The 7,417-nt window shown below is 41.0% G+C and overlaps 1 non-coding gene across 1 annotated transcript; it reads left to right on the plus strand.

The window, feature by feature from the left end:
- Positions 1–447: 447 nt before the first annotated feature.
- trnal-caa (transfer RNA leucine (anticodon CAA)) lies at positions 448–529 on the plus strand. Its single transcript has one exon. It is a non-coding gene; the product is annotated as a tRNA-Leu (tRNA).
- The last annotated feature ends 6,888 nt before the right edge of the window (positions 530–7,417 follow it).

A 7,417-nucleotide genomic window follows, 5' to 3' on the forward strand; every position in this document is an offset into this window, starting at 1 on the left:
AGGTCAAGCGATGTCCTGCACTACTCTATTTCCAATGTGCAAGTTTCAACTTTGTTGACTTACATTTCTGCTCACATGTACATTCCAGTGAATGGTTTACATGACACCTTCATCAGCTAGGTGTGATTTTTTAAAAACAAAAAGAGTGTTCATGCAAAAATGCTTAGCCACCTTGAGCCGTCCCACGTCTTCACGTGGGAAACCTTGGAGGCCACGGTAGTGTTTTAAGTAGCGGATCAGTCTAATACTCTGACAAGCTTTTGGGCACCTGTTCACCTGGAATTGACATTAGTTTGCTAAAATAGTGAGTAGACCATTCGGGAGATTACTGTCTTTGAATTTGCATCTCAGGCCATTTGCAGTCCTGAATCAATGATATATGGGTACTCATAATTGAGCTTGAAGAAGTCCTAAGACTTAACCCCAAAGTGCCCAAAGCGTGTAACAGCTACGATGGCCGAGAGGTTAAGGCGTTGGACTCAAAATCCAATGGGGGTTCCCTGCGCAGGTTCGACTCCTGCTTGCAGCGTGATATAATCAGATGTTTTTCTCCTGATGGCTTTGCTGGAAGAATAAATTCACAGTGTCATGTAGTTCTCCTTTTGCACATGCTTGCCATTCCATTTGCAACTTTGTGCCAGTGAAACTGTAGGAGTCCTAGGAATTGAAGCAGAAATAGCTGCTTTGTCGATAAGTTGTGATGACCCAGGGATTAATGTGTTGGTGTCAAGGTCCAATGTGCTCTCTTGCAGAATAGAGAATTTAGTTGCTTATTTGAAGTGATTTCTGCAGAGACATCATGCCACCAGTGTTGAGAGCTTGCACTCCCAGACCCTTTCCTGAACGATCTACCTGCCACATAGCAGTGTCTTGTTTCATGTAGTGGAGAAAGCACATCCTTCTTACCTCCGTGATGTCAAGGGCATGTAAAAACTCTTCAACTATTGGACAGTCATCTTAGCTCAGTGAAAATTCTGGAAGACTATTTCTCACATGCAAATTGCAGTGGTGTTTGCCTATGCTTTTCTTGTACCAGCATTCCAGGGACAGCACCATCTTTTCTCTTTAACTATAACACTTTATTTATTACACTGTTTACTCCAGTGCCCACCCACCAAAAGTCACTAACAAGATGATGTACTTGCAAGTAACAGCAGTAGTAGCAGCAGCATGACTCGTCTTCATTCTTCCAAAGTTCACACGTTACCCTGCTGCTGCGCTCCCTTCGTTTGCTTCCAGTAGCTGCACACATCAGATTTAAAATCTTGATGCTCACCTACAAAGCCAAAAATGGGCCAGCCCCTTGATACAGGGAGTCAATGGTCAAAGCCCGATTCGTACCTCAAGTGCTTCAAACCTCAAGTATGGCTCGGCTTGAAATTCCATGCTCCAAGTCTCATGGAAGACGAGCATTGAGACTCTTTTCTGTCCTGGCTCACAGATGGTGAAATGAACTTCCACTTGCTGTCCTGACAGCAGAGTTCCTTGAAGTCTTCAACCACAGACTAAAGACCCATCTATTCATGGAATATTTATATGACAATTGACCCTGCTCCTATATTGACTAAGTAAATTAGCACTTATTGTAGGGTATTATTTATTATACTGATGTTGTCTAACAAACTTTAGTACTTATTGTTTATTGAACTTATCATTGTTTAAGATAGACCTTATGCATTTTGTACTTCTTGGCAATTGGTCAATTTTGGACAAGTGGAATAAACTTAAAAAAGAGATCAGGAAGAACTGGAAATACAAAATGGGGACATTTGGACAAACCATTTCCAAACTCTCTTCCAGACAGTAGAATCAAATGCAAATCTTCAACAAAATCCTATAAAGCAAAAACTGGAGGTGCTACAATTGGCTAATCAAAAACCATTAGACTTCTCAATTACTGAGCAGAAACTTCAGGAGAAAATTAACAAACTAAAATCAAAGAAGGCATGTGGGCCTGACAGTGTACTAAATAAAATGATCAATTTTTCAAGCTCTAAATTTCATTTGGCTATTCTAAAACTGTTTAACCTGAATGGAGGTTTTTTTCCCTGAAATCTGAAACCAAGGATTAAGAGCACCAATCTTTAAATCCGGAGATAAATTCGACACTAAGAATTACAGAGGCATCTGTGTGAACAGTAACCTAGGGAAGATAATGTGTAGTGTAGCATTTTAAATTCTAGATTTCTGAAATTCCTTACTAAACACAATATCCTGAGTAAAAGACAAATTGGATTTCAGCCAAATTACCACAACATTGCCTATATTTACCCCCTATATTATTATAATTATTATTATTGTTTATTGGTAATAGGAGTTGTTGTAGTTATATTATTGTTGTACTTACTATCATTGTTAGCAGTAATTTCTTCACTAAAGCTTTGGCACAATTGAATTGAACTGAATGTGTGTGTGTTTGTGTTCTCATAAAAAGTCCTCAAGTGTCCAGAACAACCTCTCAATCCCAGAACACCCTGAGCAAGAGAGACACAGAGAGAGGGAGAGGGAGAGGGAGAGGGAGAGAGAGAGAGAGAGAGAGAGAGAGAGAGAGAGAAAGGGAAGACAAATGAAGGGAGAGGGACAGAGAGGGAGAATGAAAGATGAAGAACAATGGAAACAGAAACCGAGAGTTGATGGGTGATATTTTGTTGAGTGAATGAGAGAGCGAACTTAAGAGACTCAGAAAGATACCCGAAAGAGAAAAAGCAGGATTAGATGTGGGAGTCTATTGGATGATGGATGACGAGTAAGGGCAGTGGATTCTGACACGGCTGGAAACAGCCCTCAAGCTCCATCCATTCCAACTCCAAACTTGGACAAATGTGGTCAAAATTGGAAAAAGATCTTAAGGCATTCTTGGCAACTTGCTTGTCGTAAATAGGAGCATTATTCCTGCTGTCATGGAAGCAAACTGTAACACTGCATGAATTCCATGCCTGTTAGTCTGGCTCAGATTGCTTCTAGTAGCAAGGAACCATTTATAAAAGTCTTACTGAACCCACTGACAAGCAGGGCTACCAAGGTCTGCACAAGGGCAGGTATGAGGAATCATTTTGAGAACACAAACTTTATAATAGGAACTAGAATAGATAAGACTTTTGGACGATCTGGCAACCCAAAACAAACTTTGATGTTTGTACCAGTGTGACAGTAATCCCCCCCAGTTACTTGTACATCTGCATATCTTCCAGTCTAACTTTCAAATAAAGAAAGTAAGGGATACATATTATGCTGAATTTCCAAAGCACTTATATTTGTAATGTTGTGAATACGATGTTACTTCTGTGCTTGGTGGAATAGAAGGTAACATGCCTGCATATAGGATATTAAAGTAAAGGGCTTGTGCATTTGTGTGGCTGTCTGTGTGTGTGTGTGTGTGTGTGTGTGTGTGTGTGTGTGTGTGTGTGTGTGTGTGTGTGTGTGTGCGCGTGTGTGTGCGTGTGGCCATGTGTCTGTCTGTGTATGTGTGCCCATGCCTAAAGTGTGACATTGACCATATGTACAGTGTTTATATCATCATACAGTAACAGTGATGAAAGCCAGTGTGTGTCACAGGGTGTCGGCAAGTGAAAGATCCATTATGAAGAAGTTGGAGAAAAATCTGTTATTGCTTATTACAGCCTATTATATATAGATTACAGGCAGTAATTATGGAAGAATAAGAGGATGAAGGAGTCCAACAGACAAGTAAAAGAACCCTTATGAAGAAGTTGGGGGAAAAGGAAGAGAACGGGGCAGTACAGCGCTGCCTATACATGAAGTCTCAGTGAGAGAGAATGAAGCCCAACTCAGTGTCCTGATGTTCAGTGCTTATGAATCAAACACAGGCTTTTAGTTTAGCATGGCAGGCCTGGTGAGGCTAATTCACTATAATAACTATAAAGCCCTGAAATTCATTTGTATTCTAAAATTTGTGAAATATTTTTCATAAAACATGTCTGTGAAATTAACTAACTGTCCCTCTGAGTATTTCGTTCAGTTCTACATATAAGTGCCTTCACTGTCACGTGGTATTATGACATCACAGTCTAGCCCTATGATGTCACTATGTGTGTAATAAAACTAAATATAAATCTATGAATATAAATCTATAAATAGGGGTCATTTTGCATGATGGTCATTAAAGAAGTTGTGAAGCGTTCATGCAGTTTGGAGCGTGTCTGATCTGAGGCAGGAACTTTCCCAAAGGTGAGTACACATAAATGAAGACAGACAGCTTGGAAATGTCTTGGCCTCGGACTAAAAGACATTTTGTGAAAGAGTCCAAGCGCTATAAATCAGATTGTAGAAGAGGGAAAAGGCCACGGCTGGATAAACTTGGTCATTGTCTAATTCTAACTCTCTCTCCAGCTAGCGGAAATTAGCCAGACTGTCATTAGTGATCCAGGTAGATGTACCACATGCATAAATAAACGCCAAAGAGTCAAGCTTATTTGAAGTCGTTTCTAGTAGGCTGTGTTGTTGTTGACTTAATAATGGATAAACCGTTCACCCGGTGAGCTCGAGATTATAAGCCAAAAACCGACACGTCCACGTGCTAAAGACAAAACACGCGACTCTTGTGATCGTACACGAACTTTCCGATTCGCACACTGCTGATGTGAGATTTTAGCACCGATCACAACCTGAGTTTCTCCTAAGAGCGGCATAAATGTTGGCCTATGTGGGAGCAGGTGTAAGGTGAGGCTTCACAGCTCCCTTTTCTGTGGGAACAGAGTTAAACTCTCCAACAGCAGGTGCGCGTGATGGCGACATCATATCAGCTTTACATGTTCAGCTAGAATAAAGCAGCGTGAGGCCTGATTCAGAGACTCGGGAGCACATTAGTCACGTAACTGTTGTTAAGCAGCTTTGTTTAGAGCTCAGCATGGTTTATATGAACAATATCATTTGTTTATATGAGAGATGCAATTAGTAATAGTGCAGGTTGCTTAGCAATGGGCATACGTTCCAAGTTTTAAACGAGCGCATGCATCGCTACTGGTCTTGGTGCAACAGGCTTAAACCTCTCTATGAAAAATGGTCTCAGTTTCTGCCAGTTTGGCAGTTAATCCCAGTTGGTGCACCAGCCCTGGGGACGAGCATGAGGACCGGGCATCCATTCAATTCAGCTGGCTCTCAAAGTCACGTCCTTGTGCACGAGCGTTTACTGAAAAGAAATCAAGTCGGACTGAAAGGTTCACGGAAGGTTTTACGGCCACATTTCTTAAGTCTGTCATGCACCATGTCACCCCCTCCACTCCGGATGGACATGCCAGTGCCTGCAGATCTAACTACACCTGCTACTTGGTACCTTCATTAACGCGCGTGTATAAAACCTCCTGGTCTGTGTTCCAGTTGCGAAGTCTCTTTCTGCACAGCGAGCGTGTCTGAACCTTGTTTACACTTTATGGCTTGTTTTCTTCTTTCAACCTATGCCTGATATTATGGTTCCTGCCTTTTCACCTGTAGTGGGTGGATTGTTTAATCCAGTCTTTACTTTGTTCAATAAAGCCTTAAATTCCTTTTTATCTGTGTAACGATGAACGGTTGGAAGGTGAACGCATACGTGGAGAAGCGCAAGATTTATTAAGGGCTGATGCAGAATCATAATCACTACACCAGCCCAATGCCATAGAATACATGATACAAAGAGGCTGAGAGAACATGCTGAACAAAAGTAAACAACACAGATGAAGACAAAGTGGAAGGAGGCTAAAACAATAACACAAGCAATGACAAGAACACTTAACTAATACTGGCAATAGAAAACATGAGACTTGGACTACGAACAGAGGCTGGGAATAATAATGAGCAGCAAATGAACAGTGCACAACACAGGGATTTCCAATGCTTTGCCCCATTATCTGAAAATGACCTTTGTGGTTTCCCTTGTTCCACAGGTTTTATTTGAACTGAAGTTTATGTGGAGTTTTGATGCAGTTATGAGTTGCATGCTGATAGTGATGGTTCAGTGTCTTCTGGCATGGACTACTATGTTTGCATTGCAAATCATTGGTGGTATCCTTTCACTGCTAGAAAAATTCGTAAGTGCTGTTAAAATCGTAAGTATAAATGAACGTTTGTGCATTAAAGAAAGCATAATATTTTTTAAGCTTATTGCAGTATTTTCCCCAGGATAGCTTTTTAGCCTAATGGCAATGGAGATAATGTTATTTAGCCTTTAATAATGAAGCTTTATTGAAGCTAATAATTTATTTTAGTAAGTTGTCAAACATTGTTGTGACATTTTAGGAAAAAAGTCGCACACTCGATGTATATTGTCTGACGACTTTTTGTCGGTCTGAAAAGGAGAGGTTTTTTTTACACCTAGTGGAAACTATTGTGCAGTTCCTGAGTAATTGTAGCTCCTATACATTTCGAAGAACAATGTGTTGTTGATGCTGTAAAATTGCTGTTCTGTGCATCTTGGTGTATGTGTGTTTATGCATGTATGTAAAAAGAATGCTAAATATTATGCACTTTTTTCATAGTGGGAAAGAGTCAAGTCCAGTTTCGCCACAGTGTTTCCACAACTACAGCGCACCGGGACTCCCTCATCCATCCTCCAAAAGCCTGGCAAGGCTGCGCTTAATGAGCCTAACTGCCTCCTGCTACCTGTGGGCACGGAAACCTCCAATCGCAGCTCTGACATTGCCCGGAGTCCGCATACAAAGTTTGCATCTAGTAAGGAAAGCTTGCATGATAGATCGCTGCTGCCAGAGGTGAAGTATACGACTGCCAAGACAGGCAGAGCCCGCACACTGAATGAGGAGAGTGATGCAGCAGCTGATTTTGCAGTTGTGAGTAAATGTGTCATAAGCTATTTTCATACAGTAGTCATTTTATGCATAATCTCTACTATATGTTTTCTGTTTTTCTGTCTGGAGTTGGCATTCTCAAACCGTCCCATGCTTAATGCCATGGTAAACAGAATGAAGTAATTTGAATCAATGTCTGAATACATGTTAGAAAGTGTTATTATAATAGGAGGGGCTCATTGTTTGCTGTGGCTAAGATATGTCCACTCATAAGGCAGTGTCTTGTTGTTTTCATTCCTTCAGAGAGACTGGATTTCCCACGTTAAGATGAGAGTGGATGAATTGGAGGCAATAATTCTGATGGAAGAAGAGTATGAAGGAGTCCATCAGACAAGAAAAGGAACAATTAAAAAGAACTTGGAGAATGTGGAGCTCAAAGATGAACTGAAGTCCCTGAAAGCTCAGCTGGAGAAAGTAGGAACACCAAAATGCAACCTTCAGTTCCACTGCAGTCACATACAGTCAATGTCATACTATAGACAGAGGGTGATTTTAGACAGAAATAAGGAGATGTCTTATGCCTACAGCACAACTTCACAACTCGACGAGCAATGTGGTGTTGGTCGTGTCAGATTGCTGGTCTGTGTGTTAGTGTTTTTGCGCATGTGTGTAATAAG

The sequence above is a fragment of the Electrophorus electricus genome, chromosome 15 (genome assembly GCF_041902795.1).
Source record: "Electrophorus electricus isolate QZ-2024a chromosome 15, ASM4190279v1, whole genome shotgun sequence".
In the NCBI taxonomy this organism is placed as follows: domain Eukaryota; kingdom Metazoa; phylum Chordata; class Actinopteri; order Gymnotiformes; family Gymnotidae; genus Electrophorus; species Electrophorus electricus.